Source organism: Triticum dicoccoides, chromosome 5B (assembly GCF_002162155.2).
Source record: "Triticum dicoccoides isolate Atlit2015 ecotype Zavitan chromosome 5B, WEW_v2.0, whole genome shotgun sequence".
Taxonomy (NCBI): domain Eukaryota; kingdom Viridiplantae; phylum Streptophyta; class Magnoliopsida; order Poales; family Poaceae; genus Triticum; species Triticum dicoccoides.
In genome coordinates, this window is record NC_041389.1 from 698,517,340 (window position 1) to 698,538,754 (window position 21,415).

At 47.2% G+C, this 21,415-nt stretch overlaps 2 pseudogenes; both read right to left on the minus strand.

The window, feature by feature from the left end:
• Positions 1 to 622: 622 nt before the first annotated feature.
• LOC119306716 lies at positions 623 to 4,490 on the minus strand (annotated as a pseudogene).
• A 13,941-nt stretch (positions 4,491 to 18,431) lies between these two features.
• On the minus strand, positions 18,432 to 20,883 carry LOC119310577 (annotated as a pseudogene).
• Positions 20,884 to 21,415: the final 532 nt, after the last annotated feature.

Genomic DNA, 21,415 nt, shown 5'->3' on the forward strand with positions numbered 1-21,415 from the left:
CTTTAAGAGAGAATAATGTTTCAGGCTTTTAGCCTGAGAGTTTGCGTCCATGTCTACTGTGCTGGCACTTCAGCTACCGAAATACACCCAACACCTGTTTGGACCATGAGCAAACCAAAGCTACATGTCCTTGTATCTCCGTATTTGAGAGCAAATGAAATGCCAATGGGTCCTTTTATAGTGAAGGTTTAATTATCTGATTAATTGGCAGTCATTGTTTCTCATTAATTGTGGTAATTATTTTCTCAGTTAATTTTATAGTAGTATTCCATATTAAGGACAATACTTCAGAGGATGATGGAGGACAATACTTGAGAGGACAATACTTCAGAGTACTAATTATAGCTGTAAAATATTCATACAACCCAATGGAGGATAATTTGGGCACCTTATTAAGAAGACATTTTGAGCATATGATACACTTATCATCCCGCACGGTAATAGTACTTTGTCAAGCTGCTGGGAAAATAAACACAACTCGGCCTCAACGTGATCAAGCAAGCTTCTAGCCATATTCGTATGATGTGCATGTGTTATACTGGTGCACATGCAACATCCGTTATTTGCAATGAGACAAACAAATAAAATGTAGCATTTACAACAAATAATACCCTGATATTAATCAGATGGAGATGCTATTGGGGATCCCCTTGGCCGTGATCCCGGCGGCGCTCTCGCCATCGGCGTCGGAGGTGTTTGGGTAGAGTAGCATGTAGGGGAACTTTGCTAGCCCATTCCGGTTCTGGAGCTTGTCGTTCTTGTTCATATTCATGATTATCCCCTGGATGTCGATCAAATTCTTCCTGAACTTTTCGAACGCCCTTTTCGCCTTGTCATCTGATGTCCACTTTGGCTCGTCACGCTGCCCTAGGTACACCTCATTGGAGGAGTGGCTGGACAGGACCTCGATCAAGGACACACCAATGATGCTCTGGAGCTGGCTCGTGATGGTATGGATGAAGGCCTTGTCTGGATTAGTCTCCGCCTCCTCGTATTCTTTGGTGCCTGGCTCAGGCATTGGCCGCCGGCTCACCGTCGGGCGGTTTGGGAGGTAGCCGGCATAGGGGTACTGGCCAAAGTTGACGGCCGCGTGCAGTGCGGAGGCGATCCAGATAATGGTGCTGCATGTCCGGACGAGCTCTGTAATGGTTGTCATCTTGGGCCACCAGGGCTGGTCCGCGATGTCGCCATGGCCGACCTCACGCACCTCCTTCCACCATGCCTGCAGCTCGACATCGCCCTGAAGCATGTCGTCGCTGGGTAGTAGATCCTGCAGTACTCGTCGACCCAACTCTCGATGGCTGACCAGACTGCCAACCCGTCCACCGCATATCGGTAGTCCTTGATGAGAAGTGACACTCCATAGGGGCTAGACGGGTCCGGCTTTGCCATACCCCTCTTAACCAGGTCTACTGGTAATGCCTGCTCGGTGAAGTTCTAGTTCTTATAGACGTAGGAGGAGATTCTGAGTGCGTGCTCACCAGGGCAGACGGTCATCTCGAAGAAGCCGTTGGCGTGCTAGAGCATTGATAGTCATGGTGTCGCGATAGTGCGGCTTCAGGAGCTTGTCGATGGGAGGCGTGACGCTGAGCTGCCGGTGGGTGGCAATTACGAATGGCTCAATGACAGCATGCGTGTGGAGCCAGTGGATGATGAGCCCGTGCCACGCGGAATCGTTCACGGTGACGTAGGCTTTGGCCAACTGTCAGATGGTACACTGGATACCCGTCTTCGAGCCAGAAGCGGGTGGTGGCGTGTAGACTATGCTGTCGGCACCGACCACTTTGGTGCCGAGGTCGTTGAGGCGGAGCTTGCTGAGCTCGATGGCTATTGGCTTGAGGGTGTCATTGTCCTGTAAGAAGAGTAGTGTCCTGGTGGCGTAAACAAATGTGTTTTGGAGTTTGTTGATATTTATCAGGTGAGGCATGAAGTTGTCATGGTGGTCTAGGATGAAGAGCCTGTTGTTGGCGATCGCCTTCTCGACTGTGAGCTTGCCGAGATTGTGTTGGATGTGCTCCGCCGTGATCTTACTTATCCGGTCGCCGTGTCCGTCAAGTGTGCTCCTCGGAGGGAACTCCTTCAGGCGTGTGATGATGTGTGGGTTGAGGCCGACGAGCATCTTCCGGGCAAACTTCTTGTCGGTCCGCCATGCCTTCTTGTCCTTTTTGATGACCTGCGGCATGGGCATCTTGAGGGGGAAGTCCTCACCAGTTGGCATGATGCTCCTGAGGGGAGGGAACAATTTGAACAACTCGTTCAGGGTGGGGATGTCGGCGATCACAATCCCGTCGGCATAGAGCTTGTCGATGTCCTCAAAGTTGTCGAACTTCTCGCGGAGGAGAGGCAGAACGGCCGCCAATATGGCCTTAATGAGGTGGGCCGTGAAGTCGACCTTCTTGACGTGGTTGAAGCACTCGTCGCGTGGGACGTAGAACTGCTGGAGCATGGGCAAGACGTTCCGGCTCTCACACGTGGGGTCACTACGCATGGGCTTCCTACCGGTTCGGCCGCGCCGCGGGTAAGGGAAATTACTGTTGTGGCCACCAAGAGTGGGGCGAGGGGCCTTGTTGTCCGGATCGCCGAGGTCGTTGTAGACGGCGTAGCGGTAGACACGGTCGGGCTCCCAAAAATGCTAGACATACAAAGACTTACATGCTTTTACACGCTCCTTTCATCTAATAACCAATCACAAACCTCTTCCTCCCTGATTTTCAGGGGGGGTGGACCGTCCCGCTCACTTATTGACCAATCAAGGTTAACCATCCTGTAAAAGCCAGTAAATCGTTTGTACGTGTAGCATTGCCGGTCGTGCTCCTCATAGGCGCCGTTCTTCTGCCTGGGTTCGTCCCCTCGTAGAAGCCGAAGCTCATCCTCCCGGTAAGGCTGCAACAATGCTGGCATCTCGCTCGGCAGGCATGTCTGCATTACATTGTATACCATATTTGTTCAGGTAACTGGTCGTCAACTCATGCATCTGCGTTTGCTAGCAATTTTGAGAAGCACATAAACTAGATGTAACTAGTCATAAACACTTTTAAGTAATTTACCGTTGCATTGCTCACTGTTCTACAAAATTGTTAATTAATGATGTTTTTTAAATTTCTTTATTGCTTTTCTTCATAAAGAGGCTAAGCGGCTTGATCTTGTTGGACATGCGGCTGTTCGCAATAAAGCGTCAGATGAGCTATAGAACTCCTGGACCTAGCCGTAGAATTTTGATCTAACCATTAATGTAAGATGTTTTTTTAGGATTAATGTGGAGATTCAAAAGGTGCCTTCAATAAGTAAAAATAAGATCATTCATGGAATTGATGCAACAATATGTCTAGCTCTAGACGCACATACATACGTCATTGGTGAAGAAGACTCGGTCGTAGTAGTACTTGTCTGTGTTGTAGATCCAAGAGTTGGCGAGGAAGACCATGGGGCCATTGTGGCCAGGGACGACGTCAATGGTGATGGTCTTGAGGAGAAACTCGGTGGCATGGTAGTTTCTGACGATGACGGCACCGGGGCCGCCATGCTTCTTCACGTTCCAGTCGAAGGTGACATCATAGGTGGTATCACCATTGGTGATTTGGGGCAAGTGGGGCACCCAGTGTTCAACGTGCTTCTCCTTGCCCACGAAACCCCGGTTGCCATTCCCAACATCTGCATCCGATCGTTTGTTTGCTTAATTAATACATCATGCTCCCATAAGTTCAAAAATCATTGTACTCCCTTCGTTTTAAAAAGAATATATTTGTTGTTAAAAGGTCAATTTTGAAACTTCTATAATTTAAAACAGGCAATTAGGGCCCCATTAAAGGGTTCTTGGTTAAAGTTACAATCTCATCCAAAAGGTGATGGTTAAAGTTATCGGTTCTGCTAATTCTCAGTCACTTGAGAAATTTTAAGTTCTCGGACGATGCCAAATTGCCAAAAAAAAAGGGGTTGATCGGGACATGCAAGATCCATATTTTTCTGAACTGTGAGAACAAATACTACATACGTATTATACGAGCAAGTTATCGATGGCTGAACGTTTCTTTAGATATGTAAGAATAAATCTGCAAGATCAACTAAGAAATAAGATTTTCGAGGCAATACTATATATTTTTTGGCATATCAGATGAGCAAATTATTACATGGAGGTGAACATTTTCTGGATCTGTATGTATAGATTTGGAATCTGCTGAGGAATGAGAATATCTTGGGCGAATGAGATATAGACATACCCTAAAGTGCTAATAATTACTACCTCGGTCGCAAAATAAGTGTCCGTAGGCTTGCCTCTAAGTGAGAAAGGACAATACCTCGGTCGACGACGGTGGAGCTGATGAGCCGGCAGGTGATGCCTTTGGTGGAGATCTCATCCAAGGTGCCGTGGATGATGGGGTCCAGCCAGTGGTTCAAGTCGAGGACGTTCCTGCGCATGAGCACCACCTTGCCCTTGAGCTGCGGCCGAGTCATCCATCGGAACATCTTGGATCGATCACTCCCACTCTCACGCTCACTCCACTGCTTACTCAGCCTGGTTATTACTTGGCTACTTGTGCGTGCTTATTTATAGCAACCGGCGGAGAGCCGCACCGAAAGATATGGCTATCTGTACGCGCCGGCGTTTAACACGCCGTACCCCCACGTCGCCTTCCTGGCTTTTCATTCTCAGCGACGTGTGGCCGGCCATGGTCACCACGGATAAAGATGTTTTAATATGGTCATCTTTATGTGGGAGTTTGTAGGCATAATAATACAATTCTGAAAAAAGATACTATTATTATTCAAATCTAGGAAATTGGCCCTTGCAAATGCGGTGAGAGCTTCATGGATATTCACATGCATTATGCAATATGAAATGACTATTACGGTCACCACAAATATTAAGTGAAATAAACTATATTACAAGTGCATGCAACATCTTTTTTAACTGCATGTAACATTTTAAGAACGTTAATATGTAGGAGAATGATTTATTCCATTTTGATAAGTATGGTATTAATCAGTGACCATATATGTTGTTTGTACATGATATTAGATCCCTATAAAAATTCAATTTCAGCTTGCGAGCTAGACTACACTTTTTATTAGGCCCGTGAGCTAGCCTATACTTTTGTTAGGATATAGTTTTTCTCTTATGTTAGATCAATATATGGTGCTAACATTCAGATTGTCGGTCGTTGGTATTAGACGTACAATTATAAGGTTTATGTGATGTGGTCCAATTAATGATGAGGGTCAAGCAGAGCAATTGCTGGTGATGTGATGTTTAGTTGATCTAGATAATAAAAAAATATCAATGAAGTAAATAAGAAAGAAAAGTATTGCTAATATTTCTTATGAAAGGCACAAAAAGTTAAGACATGCTCACATACATCGGACAGGGGTAGATCCAGGTAGTCCATCATTTATTTGTGTTGGATTTTGTTGCATTTATAGGAACTAGAATAATAATACACTCTTGAAATATCATCGTTCATAATTGTAAATATGCAGTACAAGAAAAAAGAATATTTACCGAAAGTCAAGAAGTTTACCGAGTGTATTTTATTTTGCACTCGCTAAACACATTATACTTTACCTAGTGTGGATGTAGAACATTCGGTAAAAACCGCACCTGGCGTATTTGTAGTTTGTCGAGTGATTTTTAGACAAAGACTCGGCAAATAAAAAACATTCAGCAAAGATTTGGATGCATGTCCATTCTAACCGCGGTTGACTTCAGATGGACAACGGGACCAACTTTACCGAGCGTTTTGCACAAATCACTCAGTAAACAAGTAAAATTCAATAGGATGCATGTATACATTTCAATTTTGAAGAGCAAACTTCTGAATTGTTAGTTTATTTGCAGCTGTTAGCATCTTCTTTAGTGAGTTGATATGGTTTCATGGATATTCATATTATGTGACATGAAAAAATCATTGCGGTCACCACAAACATTGCGAATTACAAGTGTATGTCACATCTTTTTGTAACGGCGTGTAACACCTGAATCCCTTTTAATATGTGGGAGAATGATTTATTCCATTTTGGAAAGTATGGTCTTAATTGTGACCATATGTGTCGTCTGTACGTGATATTCCGCCGTATAAAAATTCAGTTCCCACTTGCGAGCTAGACTATACTTTTTATTAGGCTCGTGATCTAGCCTATACTTTTTATTAGGCCATACTAGTTTTTCTCTGATCTTAGATAAACATATCGATTGCTAACCTTCAGATTGTCGGTTGTTGGTATTAGATGCACAATTGTAAGTATTGTATGATGCGGTACAATTAATGATGAGGGCCTAGCAGAGCAATTAATGGTGTGGTGATGGTTTAGTTAAGCTTGTGAATAGATAGAAAAAAAATTCAATGAAGTGAATAAGAAAGAAAAGTATTGCTAATATTTAAGATACATGTTTACACGAGCTGGAGTAAATCCGATTATTCCTTCATTCTAGAAAAGTCCCAGAAGAGTATCAAAAAAGATTGGTTAGGAAGAAACACAGTTATTTGTGTTGGATCTTGTGGAAGTTTGTAGGAATGAGCATAAGAATACACTATTGAAATATAATTGTTCGGGCTTGTAAAAATATGACATGGTCACCCATGATAAAGTTGCTTTAGTATTATCTTTTTCATGTTGAAGTTTGTGGGAATAACAGTACACTTTTGAAAAATTACTATCAAACTACAACAGAACATCCGAGGGAATAGGAACGTGAAAGGCTTCACCTTAAAGCGGTCCAAGCCAGATAATGAAGGAGCACATGGGAAGGCTCCGTGAGGCGGAGGGTGAAGTGCTCAATGCGTTAAACTTGCAAGGGGCATGAGGGGATTGTAAGTGTTGAGAAGATGCATCTGTAAGTTAAGGGCTATCTCAAAGGTTAGAGAGCATGACATGATGATTACCATGAGGGCAGAAGACGCCGGAATGTCAAGGACCTCATTTTTTCACCTCCTCACACCAGAACCCCCCACCCCACCTCCCCCCAAGGAGTTTCGTGCTACGGATTTACCAAGTACTCGACCCTAACAAATTGGAAGGCGTTAGCTTCAGTAGCAATATAATAACAGTATACATGTAGCCATTGGTGTTCGACATACAAAGAGAAAAAGCGTTGAAAGTGCTCTTGTGAGCTCGAGCTCATATGCACCCTTTGCTACAGTAAAATTCAGAAAAATATTTTAAAAATTAAAAAAAATTGATTTTTTCCCACAAAACACTGTGTGTTTTTCAAATGGATGCAAAATTTCGTGACAAAATGACATTCATGCAGGTCATGAAAAGAAATCAATGCTTTCAAAAACAGTTTTTTTGGAGCATGCTTTTTTTTTTGCCGGGGCCTCCACAAATATCATTCCATCACCAAGATTAGCATGTATGTGAAATACACATCAATGCTTGTTGCCAAAAAAATGAGATTATGTTGAATTGTTTAAATATTTTTTTGATTTTAGTGTAGTGAGCATGTGAGCTCGACCTCACATAGTCCATGTCTGAACAAGTGCTTGCTTCCTTTGAATAGTAAAATATTTGAAAATTGAGAATGATAGCTTGGAATGTAAGTTATTGTCCTGTATAGTGGGACCGGAATTCAGATTTAGAACTGATAGATTCTTTTCGGAAATCCATGCCATATTATACTCATCGAACAGTAGACTATTTTTGTAAAACAACATCATACTTATTTCAGGCCGCAATTTGCACAGATACTCTCTACATTGACTGAAAAAAAATTCACTAGTCAAGTCACGTTCGCAGCTTAGCTGCCTAGGCAAGGTTTCCACGAACGCATTCTGAAAGGAGTAAAGTCTGATTTAAACCTTGAAAATGTAGGGCTTGTCGTAAATGAACCTTCACCTCTGAATCCCTGTTCTCTACAATCCCGCTTGTTTTTAATCTTGTTGTTTTTTTAGGAGTGGAATTGCTCACGTGGCAGGAGAGACCGGGATTGCTGACTTACTTAAAGAAAAAAAGAAGCGAGTGCGTGCATGGTGCGTGGTAGCGTACGTATCGTATGTACCGCCGGTCGGTCGTTTTTTTTCCTTTCGGGGCCGCCGGCTAGCTCAGCACAGAGGTATGCGTGTTGCTTGCTCCACGCAAAAAGGAAAAAAAGAACGCATGCATGCGTACGCCGGCCGGGTTACAAGTTACAACTGCTCCACGCGGGCGACGTCGTGGCACTCGCCGCCGCCGCCCCGCCCTCGCCGCCCGCGCGCCTCCCGCACCTGGCCGCCACTCCTCCATCTCTCGCGCCTGGCCGCGCGCTACCCCAGCCTCGCCTCGCTAAGCCGCCCGCCTCGCCAGCCGATCACACCGCCCGCCAGCCCGTATCGCTAGCCGCCCGCCTCGCCAGCCGATCGCCTCGCTGCACTGCTTCGCCCGCCCGCATCGCCAGCCGTAGTCCCGCACTGCTTTGCCAGGCCGCAAACAGCTCGCCCGATCGCATCGTCCCACCAGCCCGCGTCGTCGAAGTCGTCTGCATCTGTCGTCGTCCGTCACCTCCTCCGCGTCCACCAACTGCAACCCGTTCGGCGCCGCCAACCCTTCCGACGTGAACGACATCCGCAACCTAAACATCTTGAAGCGAGTGCCGGTTCATCTCTCCAAGACGGACTCCTCCTACTACACATGGAAGACGTATTTTCCCTCGTGTTCCAGGAGTATCACCTCATCGACCACGTGGACGTCACCGTCGACTCCAGCCTCGTCCCCGAGTTCCATGACTGGTCTACCATTGATACCACGATCATCCGCTGGTTCTTCCTCGCCATCTCGCCGGACCTCTTCCAGACGGTCGTGTAGGACGGTGATGATGCCTGCGCCGTGTGGACCAAGCTGAACGGACTCTTCACCGACAACCAGCTCCAGCGTCGTGTGTGTTTTTCAGCAAGAGTTTTTTAGGTGTCACCAACAACACCTCCGTCGACGACTATTGTCGCCGCCTGAAGACTCTCGCTGACGAGCTCCGCGATATTGGCGCGAAGATCAATGATGACCTCCTCCTCAGCACGCTCACCGCCGGAATCAAGGAGGACTTCGGCAACGCCGCGACGAACCTCAGCCTCATCCCCAACCCGTCCTTCGCCAAGTTCGTTGCATATCTCCGCTTCGAGGAGCGCCGGATGAAGCAGGTAAAGGCGCGGGCCATCCACACCGCTCTCGTCGTTGGCACCACCCGCGGCGGGTCATCGGCGCCTCTCGCTGCCTCGGCCGCGCCACCAGGCGCCCTTCCCGGTGCTGCCGCTGTACCCGGCACCCCAGCAGCCGGGGCAGCTCCCGCTGCCTTATGGCCCGCTCGCCCCTCCCACCCCTCCTGCCGAACGGCGCCGTGGGGGTCGGCGCGGTGGGGGCCGCCATGGCGGTCAGCAGCAGCAGCCGCAAAGCACCCCCCCCCCTCGTTAGCAGCAACAGTTCCAGGTGCCCCCTCCGTGGGCCTCCGGCTACAACCCGTTGACCGGTGTTGTTCATGCCTACACCATGCCGGTTCCACAGGCCCCCGCACCGAATCTTCACGTGCCGCGCCTGTCGGCGCACCAGGCGTACTATGCGGCTCCACAGCCATATGGAGCATACCCACCGCCGTAGCTGAGTGGCGGCTACGGTCTTCGTGCGGCCCGGCGCTGCCCTCGCCGGCCCTGCCGCTGGCACCTTGGAATCCGGCGCTTCTCGCCGCGCTGCACGCCACGCATACAACGAATAACTACACTGGAGGCGGTGATTGGTACATGGACACAGGGGCTACGGCTCACATGTTTGCTCATCCTGATAATCTTGCCTCCTTCGCTCCAGTCACCACCGACCGCCACATCATTGTTGGCGACGGTTCCACACTCCCTATCACACATGTTGGACACACTTCTTTTCCTTCCAATTCATTGCCTTTAACTTTGTCTAACATACTTGTGTCACCTCGTCTTATTAAGAACCTTATTTCTATTCGTTGTTTAATTCGTGAAAATCCTGTTACTGTTGAATTTGACGAGCTTGGTTTTTGTGTCATGGACGCTCGAACCAGGATGGTACTTCACCGATATGACAGCCCCGACGAGTTCTATCTGGTGCATCTGCCGTCCACCTCCACCACTGCACCGGTTGCTCTCTCTGCTGGCGTCGCTCTCTAACACGCTCGTTTGGGTCATCCCAACCCCTTCACACTTCGTCATATTCTTAGGAGTTTCAGTTTCATTTGTAATAAGATAGAGGATCATATCTGTCATGCCTGTCGTGTCGGCAAACATGTTGGACTCCCGTTTAATAACTCCACCACCATAGCTTCTTTTCCTTTTCAGTTGATTCATAGCGATGTGTGGACCTCTCCGGTTCCTAGTAATCCGGCTATTTATATTATCTGGTTATTCTTGATGATTATTCTTACTATGTGTGGACTTTTCCTTTGCGACGAAAGTCGGATGCACTCTCCACTTTGACAGCTTTTTACTCCTATGTCAGCATGCAGTTTGGGCATCCCATTCTTGCTCTCCAGACTGACAATGGAAAAGAGTTCGGTAACCTTGCTTTTCGCATTTTTCTGTCGCACCACGACACTGTTTTTTGTCTCATATGCCCGTATACTTCACAGCAGAACGGTCAAGCCGAACACGTCCTTCGCACTCTGAACGACTGCGTTCACACGCTCCTATTCCATGCTCACGTGCCGCCTCGTTTCTGGCCGGACGCGCTTGCTACTGCTTCACTTATCCTTAACCTTCGACCCTGCGGCCCACGGTGGAACTATACACCTCACCATCTTCTCTTTGGTACGCCCCCGTAGTATATTGGTTTGCGTATTTTCGGGTGCCTTTACTATCCCAGCACTACCGACACCACTCCCCACAAACTTGCACCCCTTTCTATCGCTTGCATCTTCATCGGCTACCCCTCTAACTCCAAGGGATATTGGTGCTACGATCCCGTCCCCCACCGTGTGTTCACTTCCCAGCATGTTTACTTTGATGAGCATGTGCTTCCGTTTCAGCAGGTACCTACGGCTGCTCCTCCCGCCACCGGTGACGCGGGTTCCTCGACGCCTCTCCCAGGGCGCTCACGCGCCTATCTTGGCCCGCCCCCGGCTTTGAGGCGCACCCCCCGCATGCGGAGCCTCCTACAGCCACGGCGCTGGCGTCTCCGGCGATGTCCCCCTCGGCGCCCGTGACCCCTCGGCGCCCTCGGCTCCCCCGGCCCCCCCGGTGCCCGCAGCCTTTCCGCCGCATGTGGCCGGCCCGGTCACCCGCGGCCGTACGGGCGTTTTCGCCCGAGCTCGCGCTACGCCTCGGATGACTACGTCCGTGTGGCGTCCACCTCTGAGCCATCGCCGTTGTCATCCTCTGTTTGAGCTGCTCTTCGTGACCCGCTCTGGATGGCTACAATGCAAGAGGAGTTTGACGCCCTGTTGCACAACCGGACGTGGCAGCTTGTTCCCCGTCCCCGGCACGCCAACGTGATTACCGAGAAGTGGGTCTTCAAACACAAGCTCCATCCCGATGGTACCCTTGATCTCTATAAAGTGCGCTGGGTCGTTCGTGGCTTCCGACAGCGTGCTGGCATCGACTTCGCCGACACCTTCGCTCCGGTCGTCAAGCCCGGCATGATACGCACGGTTCTCCACCTTGCAATCTGCCGTTCTTGGCCGGTGCACCAGATGGACGTCTCCAACGCCTTCCTCCATGGTCACCTCGAGGAGCAGGTCTTCTGCCAGCAGCACACCGGGTCTGTTGATCCGACACTTCCCGACCACGTGTGCCTTCTTTCACGATCCTTGTACGGACTCAAGCAGGCTCCGCACACTTGGTATCAGCGCATCGCGGCGTTCCTCCACCAACTTGGGTTTCGCTCCACCCGCTCGGACGCCTCGCTCTTCGTCTATCATCAGGGCTCTGACACGGCCTACTTGCTGCTCTATGTCGATGATATCATCCCGACGGCAATGTACGGTTGGTCTCCTCAGTTAGCTCACGGCTCGTCTTCGCGCTGAGTTTGCCATCAAGGACTCGGGTCCTTTGCACTACTCTCTCGGTGTTAAGGTGGTGCGCCGACAGGATGGCTTCTTTCTCCATCAGCGGCACAACGCTGCAGCCATGGGCGCCGCACCAAGCGCCTTCTTCCTCCCTCGCTGACCCCCCTGCCACAGAAGCTCGGATCTGGTGGCCGCGTGCCCTGAAACGAACCAATCGAAGCAAACAACCCCGTGGACATGGACGCTGCAGGTTTCGGTTTGCAGACATCGTCGAGCAATGACATGAAAAACGATGTCGACAAGATGGTTGGGGTCGTTGCCGCAACTCGTGCAGCCCATATCTCCGCTATGGCGCGCGCAAGACGTCTTCAAGCTGGATTTGGACGGCCACGGCGAGGCAAGGGCCGGCTGCAAGGAGGCGTTTTTCTTCTGCGTATTTTCCATATACTAGTAAGATGCCCGTGTTTCACCACGGAAGGGATGCTAAGTTTAACAGTGTGCGCACATGCCAATTTGAATTGTGTTGTGTTATTTCCCACAAGGGCAAGACATTTCCTTCCATGTTTGATGCAAAAATGTTACCTGGTTTACACAATCAAGTAGAATCCGTCCCAAGCCTCAAGTTCATATAGCAAAACTAGCGATCATTTTCAAAAATTAAAAAATAGCAATCACTATTTACCCTCTGTATAAGTTACCTTATAAAAAATATGTCTGCCCTGTATCATAAAACTATCATCATCATAAGTTAATTGGCATTAGCAATGATATTAAGGCTGGTCGTAATGGAAGTATCATAGATAGTATTATGCATGCCAACTAAGTAAATTTGTTGACGTGGCATAGAATTAAATGAAAAAAAAGAGGGTTGGGTATCATATCATGATACCGTATCATATTAAATGTTGTGCTACTATGTGCAATAAATGAAGTCATTCATAATACTAATCTATGATACTATGCATTACTGATGTAGTATCATACACTAGTATCATGTGCATGATACTAGTACATGATACTATGATCAGTTAGAGAAGTGTAAAACCATTGCGCATGTCACGAAGGCCATGTTCAGAACGTAACCACATCATACAGTAAGCTAGTATGAAATACCACCCCTGTCTTTTGCTCAATTAAGTTTGCTAGAGCTCTTTATCTTTTCAATGGTAGTAACACCCCTCTCGCCACCTACACAATAGATACTTAGTTTGAGCTTGTGTATTAGAACACAGAACAACAATAACCAACAACTGCAGAAGAGAACCTATTGATATATTGTGATCAACGGCATGGAAGGCAAGATCTAGAAGGAGAAATATTGGGGTAAGATCAAAGCCAGATGCAATTTATTGAAACCCAAACTACAAGCTACAACTACGGCTGTACAAGAGATGGAACCCTCACCCAACTAACAATTGCACCCAACTGAACTCTGATGGTCGCCGGGGCAGAGAGTGGAGAAGCCTGAGGCGAGGAATTTGGGAGCGATCCTTGAATACTCATTTTTTTTAAACTCATTCTCGGAGACGCGTTTGTTTCGCGATAGGAGGAGAAACTAGAGTGTTTGTGTTCTGTTTCGGACGCCTTCTACAAATTTTATCGGATGCACGGGGTGTTTGTGTTCTGTTTCGGAGGCCTTCTACAAATTTTATCGGATCCACGGGGTGTTTTCGCTAAAGCGCAAGTTAAGTAACTCGGGTCATTCTCATCCTTAGATTCCACATCGGATGGTTCAGATGGCACAAAGGCAGGCACACCATCACCACCAATTGGCTTTTTTTATAGGAGTGGACATATAAAATGTATAGACCAATGTCTATTAATTTTTTTAATCGTTATCATGGGAAGTTGGCAGCTGCTGCAGCTAAGGCACTTGGTCTCCGGTCCCAATCCGAAAACCATATAATTATCTTTGTTTTTCTTTCTATGTTCTGCTGACAAATGGAACCCATCCACATGTGCTTCCGACCATCCCGGACCTTTTTGTGCCACATAGGAAATCCCTGCTTGTGGATAGAACCGCAAGGTTAAAACCAACCAGATTAGAGAGGACAGGGTACAAATTTCTGGGATTCGGAGATGAGGGTTCATTCTCGACGAGACTTATAACTTCAAGGTTTAAATCAGACTTCACTCCGTTTGATTAGCTTTTGATCTAGCTAGCTAGAAAAACATTCCACTGAAATAACATATAAACATGGTGAAGTGCACTGGGAGGAGGGGGGCAATAGCCCCCCTGCACATAATGTATTAGTGTTGGTATTTGTTCTGCAAATCAGAACTTACCTTTCTTTTAATTACTGTTTTTTAGATAGCTCATCATTGGTGCCAAATGGTCAAATCTTGTCTTTCTTATCTATGTATATCGAAGCAGACACGACCCGTATGTCATCCGGTTCCAGGTCAGCAGCAACGCTTTGGCACAGCAGAGCGCTCCCGTGGATAGCGCGGAAAAAAATTCCGTGGACACCGGCTGCAAAGTCCATCGGGTGCATACCCTAGCCCAGATCCGTCCACGTGTCCCCTCCTTACATCCAACGTCCGTTGCTCCTTCCGATCCCTTGGTTGCTTTCCTCGGCTCAGAAGCGCTGGCTCGGCTCCAAACGCGTACGATCCCGGCTCCCTCGGCTCCGCTGAACTGCAAAATCTGCATGCAATCCGGCTCCCATTGTTACGCAGCTGTGATCCATGCAATCCGGCTCCCATTGTTACGCAGTTGTGATCCCTTCCAATCAGATACGCATCTTTCCAAACTATAGCATCTGCTTCCTTCGTCCACCGGCGATCTGATCATGGCAGGTGAAACTTGTGGCGGTCGAGGAAACCCTGGTCCGTCGCTCACTCCACCGGGAGAGACCACAACCATGCCTGCCTCACGCCCAAACGCATCGTCGTCCTCTCCACGCGTCATGCCAGGAGGAGGAGTCCAGGAGAATACGACCAGCGCCATGACCCATGAGAGGAGAAGGAGGTCAGCAGGACGGCGGGGTCGCCGGTGATGATGGAGCGGGTGTAGAGCAAACAATGAAGGTACGGGTCCAAAAGCTGAGATCCTAGTCAGGCAGTCGGCATAAGATCATCGTACTCTAGTACTATACGATGCACAATTGAGTACTTTTTTTGCGGGCAACACAATTGAGTACTTAGCAAATGACTATTCAACATTCTTATGCGTTCTTGATTAAGCTTAGAAAAACAAATTCTGAAAGTGGAGGAAAAGTATTTTTTTCTCATACCACATTATGGTCATATAAATTTAACTCGTGGACTCATTGTACCACAGGTGATTGATAAAGTTGGACAAACATTGATCGTTCCGGAAATTGGAATGGCTTTCGATTCAGAGGACAGTGCTTATGACATGTACAACACATATGCCGGCAAGGTTGGGTTCAGTATAAGAAGAAGCCAGACAAAGCGCCGAGGTGATGGTACCATATATCAAAAATATATTGTTTGCAGTAACCAAGGTCATCGAGAAACCCAATCATCTAAGGACACTACAAGGACGGGTTGTGAGGCTCGTATTCAGTTTAGTGTCGGCAAGGATGGCATTTGGACAGTGCAGAAGCTTATAACTGAGCACAATCATTATCTTGCTAGTCCCAATAAGGTGCACAAGCTGAGGTCCAAAAGACGTGTTATAGAAGCGGACAGGCATTTAATTGGCCAGATACGGGAAGCTGGGATGAAGCCATCCCAGGTGTATGACTTCATGGTGGCGTTTTACATGACAAATTACCATTCTCAAAGATGGACTGCAATAATGAGATTGGTCGCGAGCGCAAGAAGTATTTAGAAGCAAATGATGCGCAGTCACTTTTGGAATACTTGAAGAATAAACAAAGAGAAGATCCAACATTTTTTACGCCATTCAGATAGATCAGGCGGATGGCCAGATAGCTAATTTTTTTTGGGCAGATGGGCAGTCTATCATGGATTACGCGTGTTTTGGGGATGCTGTATCATTTGATACCACCTTTCAGACAAACAAGTTTGAAATGCCTTTTGCTCCATTCGTTGGAACCAACCATCACAAGAAGACAATAATTTTTGGGGCCGCACTAATATTTAATGAGAGTATTGATTCATTTGTTTGGCTCTTTGAAACATTTTTAACAACAATGTTAGGCAAGCAGCCAAGCACTATTTTCACTGATCAGGACAAGGCCATGGAGGGAGCAATTGCATATGTGTTTCGAAATACAAGTCATCGACTTTGTTTGTGGCATATTTATCTTAATGCTGCAAAACATCTCGCTCATGTAATTGATGACCATCCTGAGAAGTTTTTGCCTGACTTTAAGCGATGTGTCTATGAAGACAGATCAGAATTTTACTTCAATAAGAAATGGCATGAATTGTTGGATCGGTACAACCTTCAGGACAATGAATGGATGAAAAGGCTGTATGAGTTGAGGGAAAAGTGGGTTGCTGTCTACCGTGACTCTTTTACAGCTGATATGAACTCCACTCAAAGGAGTGAAGGTATGAATAATGTCTTCAAGCAAAGATTTCGCAGGAGACTTGGTCTTTCAGAACTCCTTGAAGAATGTGAGAAGGTTTCTGGCAGTCTGCGTGAAAATGAGTTGGACACAGATTTTAGTTCGCGTCGAAAGAACCCTGTTGCTTATAGTCCAAATTTTCCTTTGCTGAAGACCGCATCTGAAACATATACATGGCGGATGTACAAAGAGTTTGAAGAAGAGTTCAAAAGCCAATTTTCATTCTCTTGTAAACTATTACAAGCAGAGGGTCCAGTCTTGACATATATGGTTACACATATGCACAGTGAGCATGGAGCAAAAGTTATATTCAATACAGAGGACACGACTGTCAAATGTTGTTGCAGAAAGTTTGAGTCCATATGTATATATATACACAATTTACGATACAATCTAGTTTGTAATACAACTTGATGAAAACTGACATCCATATCTTGCAGGTATATTGTGCAAGCATGCATTCAAAGTATTCAATATGAATGATGTTTTCATTTTGCCACCACAATATATACTAAGAAGGTGGACAAAATATGCAAAAAGAGGATTTTATGTTGAAAAACAAGGAGCCGAGGAGGAAAGTTTGAAAACGCATGCTGCACGTGTCTCAAGGAAGGCTACATCAGTTGCATTGAAGTGTACACGGTCCAAACAACTTCTCGATGATTTCGAGAAAGCTATAGATAAGTTCGACACGGAAGCTGATAACACTCTTAGTAAGATGGAGGAAAAATCCAGCGAGGTTCCACTTGTTTCAGCTGGGTGTGCTGCAAAAACATTAAATGGTACAATATCATTCAGAGTTCCTCGGGTGGTAAAATGCGCAAAGCGTAAACGGGAAACCATCTCCCTCGAAAAGAAGAAAGGGAAGAAAAAGAGAAGTGCTAAAAAGAAAGGTACAAATCCTACCCATTTTAGCTAGCAAGCCTTTTTCCATTCTGTACTTCAATTTTCAGTTTTTTAATTTTGTTTCAATTCATATGTCCGACTGTAGGACAAGATCCAAATAATGCAGCACAAAATAGGGATGACGGCATGGATCCAAAGGAATTGATGGTAAGACATTTGACTCGGAATCAGTATCCCCTTTTCATATTTTACTTATCGTGTTTCATGAACAATTTTTTCTATGATACAGGATGTTAATGCTGGTAGCATTGATGTTAGTAATCCCGTGCCAAAATTTCCAAATGATGTCTATGGCCAATCTTCGATCACTGCTGCACCGTTCATCCAAGGCGGATACGCTAATACTGCACTGCAAACCTTTGCAAATGATGCGTATGGGCAACCTTTGACCATGTTTGCTCCTTCCATCCAAGGTGGATTTACATGTCTTTTACTTGGGGTTGAGCAGGATGCCACATTGTCCACGGCTGCTAGAAAGTTACCTTTTGATGAATAGTATTCGCGAATCCTATAAGGAGTACGATTTTTTATGTCATTTGGTGTATCTATGAATTATGATGGACGCACTATACTACACTAAATTTTGTGTTCTTTTACAATGTTTTGAGCAGAGGCTAATTGTTACTGCCAAATTTCGTTATTTTTGGATTTCTGCGAGATTGCATTGATTATACTTTCCCCGGTTGAATTCATGCTTTTTATGATTGTGGTTTACAAGGTAGAAAACACAGGAGCATGAATTCCAGTCTAGATTTGCAATACATGAATTTCCGACATATAGTGTTGTCTGCCTTGAACTGAATTTAGGCCTACTAAATGACAACACGAAAAAATAAAATATTCTCTAATGACACACCCATCAATTTGAAGATTCAAATCATTCATATGTATTTCAGATGAAAAGATAAAGTGTACAACTTTATGTTATAATTGGACAGTGTTGGGGAGAGCAATCAGCTACAGTTTGGTACAGCGTTTGTCATGAAGTCTACTCCACCTTTCAAATATCTCAAAAATCCTACTGGGAAGTCTACTCATTGGCAAGCATTGCATGCATCTTGTCCAATTGTTTCCTCGGCGTCAGTTGCGTTGTTCTAGTAGTGTGCTTGGGGGTCTTTGTCCTGAAAAATGAAGATGGAGCATGACTGCTGCACGAGTAGGTTGCCTCCTGTTTTCTCTTTGCTCCCTAATCCTTGCCAATTCGAAACCTTCTCTTTCATGGCTGCAAAGACATGCACAAATTACGCTTAACTTATTACTGTATATGAGTTATTAGACATAGAGCAAAATCATGTACAGTCCATCCTCAGGTAAGCTAAACTCTCTTGAGTCTGAAACTACACTCTATTCATTCTGAAATTAGTGATGTAAGTTTTGATTTTTTAGCTCGACTGAGCGAACCAAACGATTCGATCAAGTACGAGCTTGCCAGGATGCAGTTCGTCCGTACCCAGTTTAATCAAAATATTTTATTAACATGTAGATTAGCAAATCAAACGGACCTCGTCTCTGAACGAGCTGATGGCCTAAAGGAAACACAAAATTTGAAACTTACAAGGGAGGGGCTTACCAGATCTGGGCGAGATGCATAAGGTGAGTGTGGTGGAGCGAGATGGTGGCGCTGGAGACGGGGAGCAGCGACGTACGGCGGAGGATTCGGCGGCAGCGGCGGCGGCGGACGAAGGAGGCGGAGGCTTGGAACAGGCGACTGCGAGACAAAAGAAAACGGAGCCGGGATTGTACGCGTTTGGAGCCGAGCCAGCGCTTCTGAGCCGAGGAAAGCAACGAAGGGATCGGAAGGAGCAACGGACGTTGGATGTAAGGAGGGGACACGTGGACGGATCTGGGCTAGGGTATGCACCCGATGGACTTTGCAGCCGGTGTTCACGGAGTTTTTTTCCGGATAGCGCCAGGCCGCAGGCTACCTCGTACCTCTTTCAGGTGGCTGCCTTGTGTTTGTCCAGCTCAGATCACACTCAGGAAAGATACAGAAAAGCCCCACATCCGTTAGGTTGCTGAATATAACAGCGAGCTGGTTCGATTGTTCCGGCTGAATCCAAATCCGCAAGAAGAAAAGGAACACAAATAGACAACTGAAATAAGTAGAGAAGAACATATGATATGTGTGCAGAAGAAATGTATATGGTGCATAGAAATTAGCTGTACCATTTGGTGGCAAAAATTGAGATGCAATTTTTGGACAGGTTCGTTGCACTCCTTGACAAGCACTCCCTCAGCAGGAATGGCGCCTTCCACACCTTGGGCTGACGAGTGAGGCTGACTTCGCAAAGCTCTGGAACATAGCCGAAGCAAACTGGAGGGTTTGGCAGTCCACTTTACTGAGCATGGGGACAGAGACGAGCTCGATCCATCTGCACTCAAAGTGCATGAACTCGAGCTCCTGGAGCCCCGGAAACGGTGTGTCAATCTTGAGCACAGAGTGCCGATGAACTAGTCTGCAGGTTCTCAGGGTGAGGCACTTGAGCTTATCGCAAGCCCGGACGCGGATTTTTAGAGCATAGGCTCATGGACACTCTCTATCCATACCCTCCAATATAGCTTTGAGATCCGTGCTAGACAACTAACTTAGTGCGTAAAAATTTCTCTTTTTTGTTGCTTTCAAATAAAACAACATATGAACTTCAAACTTTGCAAAATAGCAAAACATTCTTACTACAATGAGAGAAAAAACTTATAGATTTTTTTGACGGATATTAATATACAAAATGAGATTTTTTTATTAAAAAATGTTATTTTTAATACTTATGATGGACGAAAAAATCTGAAAGCTTTTTCTCTCATTGTAATAAAAATGTTTTGTTATCTTGCAAAAGTTTTAAGTTTATATGTTGTTTTATTTGAAAGAAAAAAAAAAGAGAAAAGTTCTTGCGCGAATCACGATGCAGAGATGGATGGCTAGATAAGAGGGTGCACCTAAGCCTATGCTCTACGGATATTTTCCTCGCAAGCCCTAATGAGGTCGGTTACGTCAGAGTCCCCGAAAGCAAGGCCCTTGAGGGATAGCCTTGTGAGGCACCGGAAAGCATCCTGGTAGGCACGGGAGAAGGACATCAATTGCTGCCCGAACTCGGCGAGCTGCGAGGGCGTGTATTCCCCGGGCAGCAGGGATATCAGAAATTCGAGGGATTCGGTCTTGCCGCAGCTGAGTACGTCCTCAACGGCGTGGCCAATGGAGCTCAAGTGAGGGGCCGAAGGTTAGAAGCAGAGGCGGAGGTCCTTGATGGCATAGCTGCGCTGACATTCGCAGTTGCGCTCCGCCGGAGGGCACACGGAGAGCAAAGCGGCCGCGAACGCGTCCATGGTCTCGAGACTCTCGACCAGCGTGGCGCGGCGGAAGTGGCGGATGCCGAGCGCCTCGAGCGAGAGCTCGTGTGGGAGGTGCCGCCACCGCGTGGAGACTGCGCCGGCGCGGACAGCATCGCGCAGGGCGAGGCGCTCGAGGGTCCGGAGCAGGAGTTCGTAGGGGAGCGCGCTGATTCTGTCCTCGACTCGGGCGATGTTGAGCTTGAGCGACAGCGACTCCATGGTCGGGCTGCGGAGGACGATGGATGGAGACGCGCTCGAGGCGACGGCCTCCTGCACTCGGCGTCCCACCCCTGGCGTGCGGCCGTCGATCTAAACGGGACGGGGAGCGGCACCTCCACCGCGCTGCCAGATCGATGGATGCGACTCCCGCCTCCTCCTCTTCATCGACTCCCTCTCCGCCTCCGGTGTGGTGCTGTCAGTGGCTCAGAAGCATGGTTAAAGCATCTCCAGCCGCGTCCACAGAACGGCCTTTTCATGGGATATTTTTACGCCGGCATCAAAAAAACGGCCCAGTCGCGCCCCAGCAGCCCGTTTTTCACCGGCCTGGACCGAAATTTTTCACCGGCGGCCCCAGCACTCCTTGACAAGCACTCCCTCAGCAGGAATGGCGCCTTCCACACCGAGGGCTCGCCGAGTCAGCGAGACGGGCGCTTCGTGTCGCCCTCATCGCCTCAGTTCCCGCGAAAATCAATGCCAAGGCTGCCGCGCCGGTCAGCCTCCACTGATGCCTCCCGGGCGGCGCAGTGAAGAC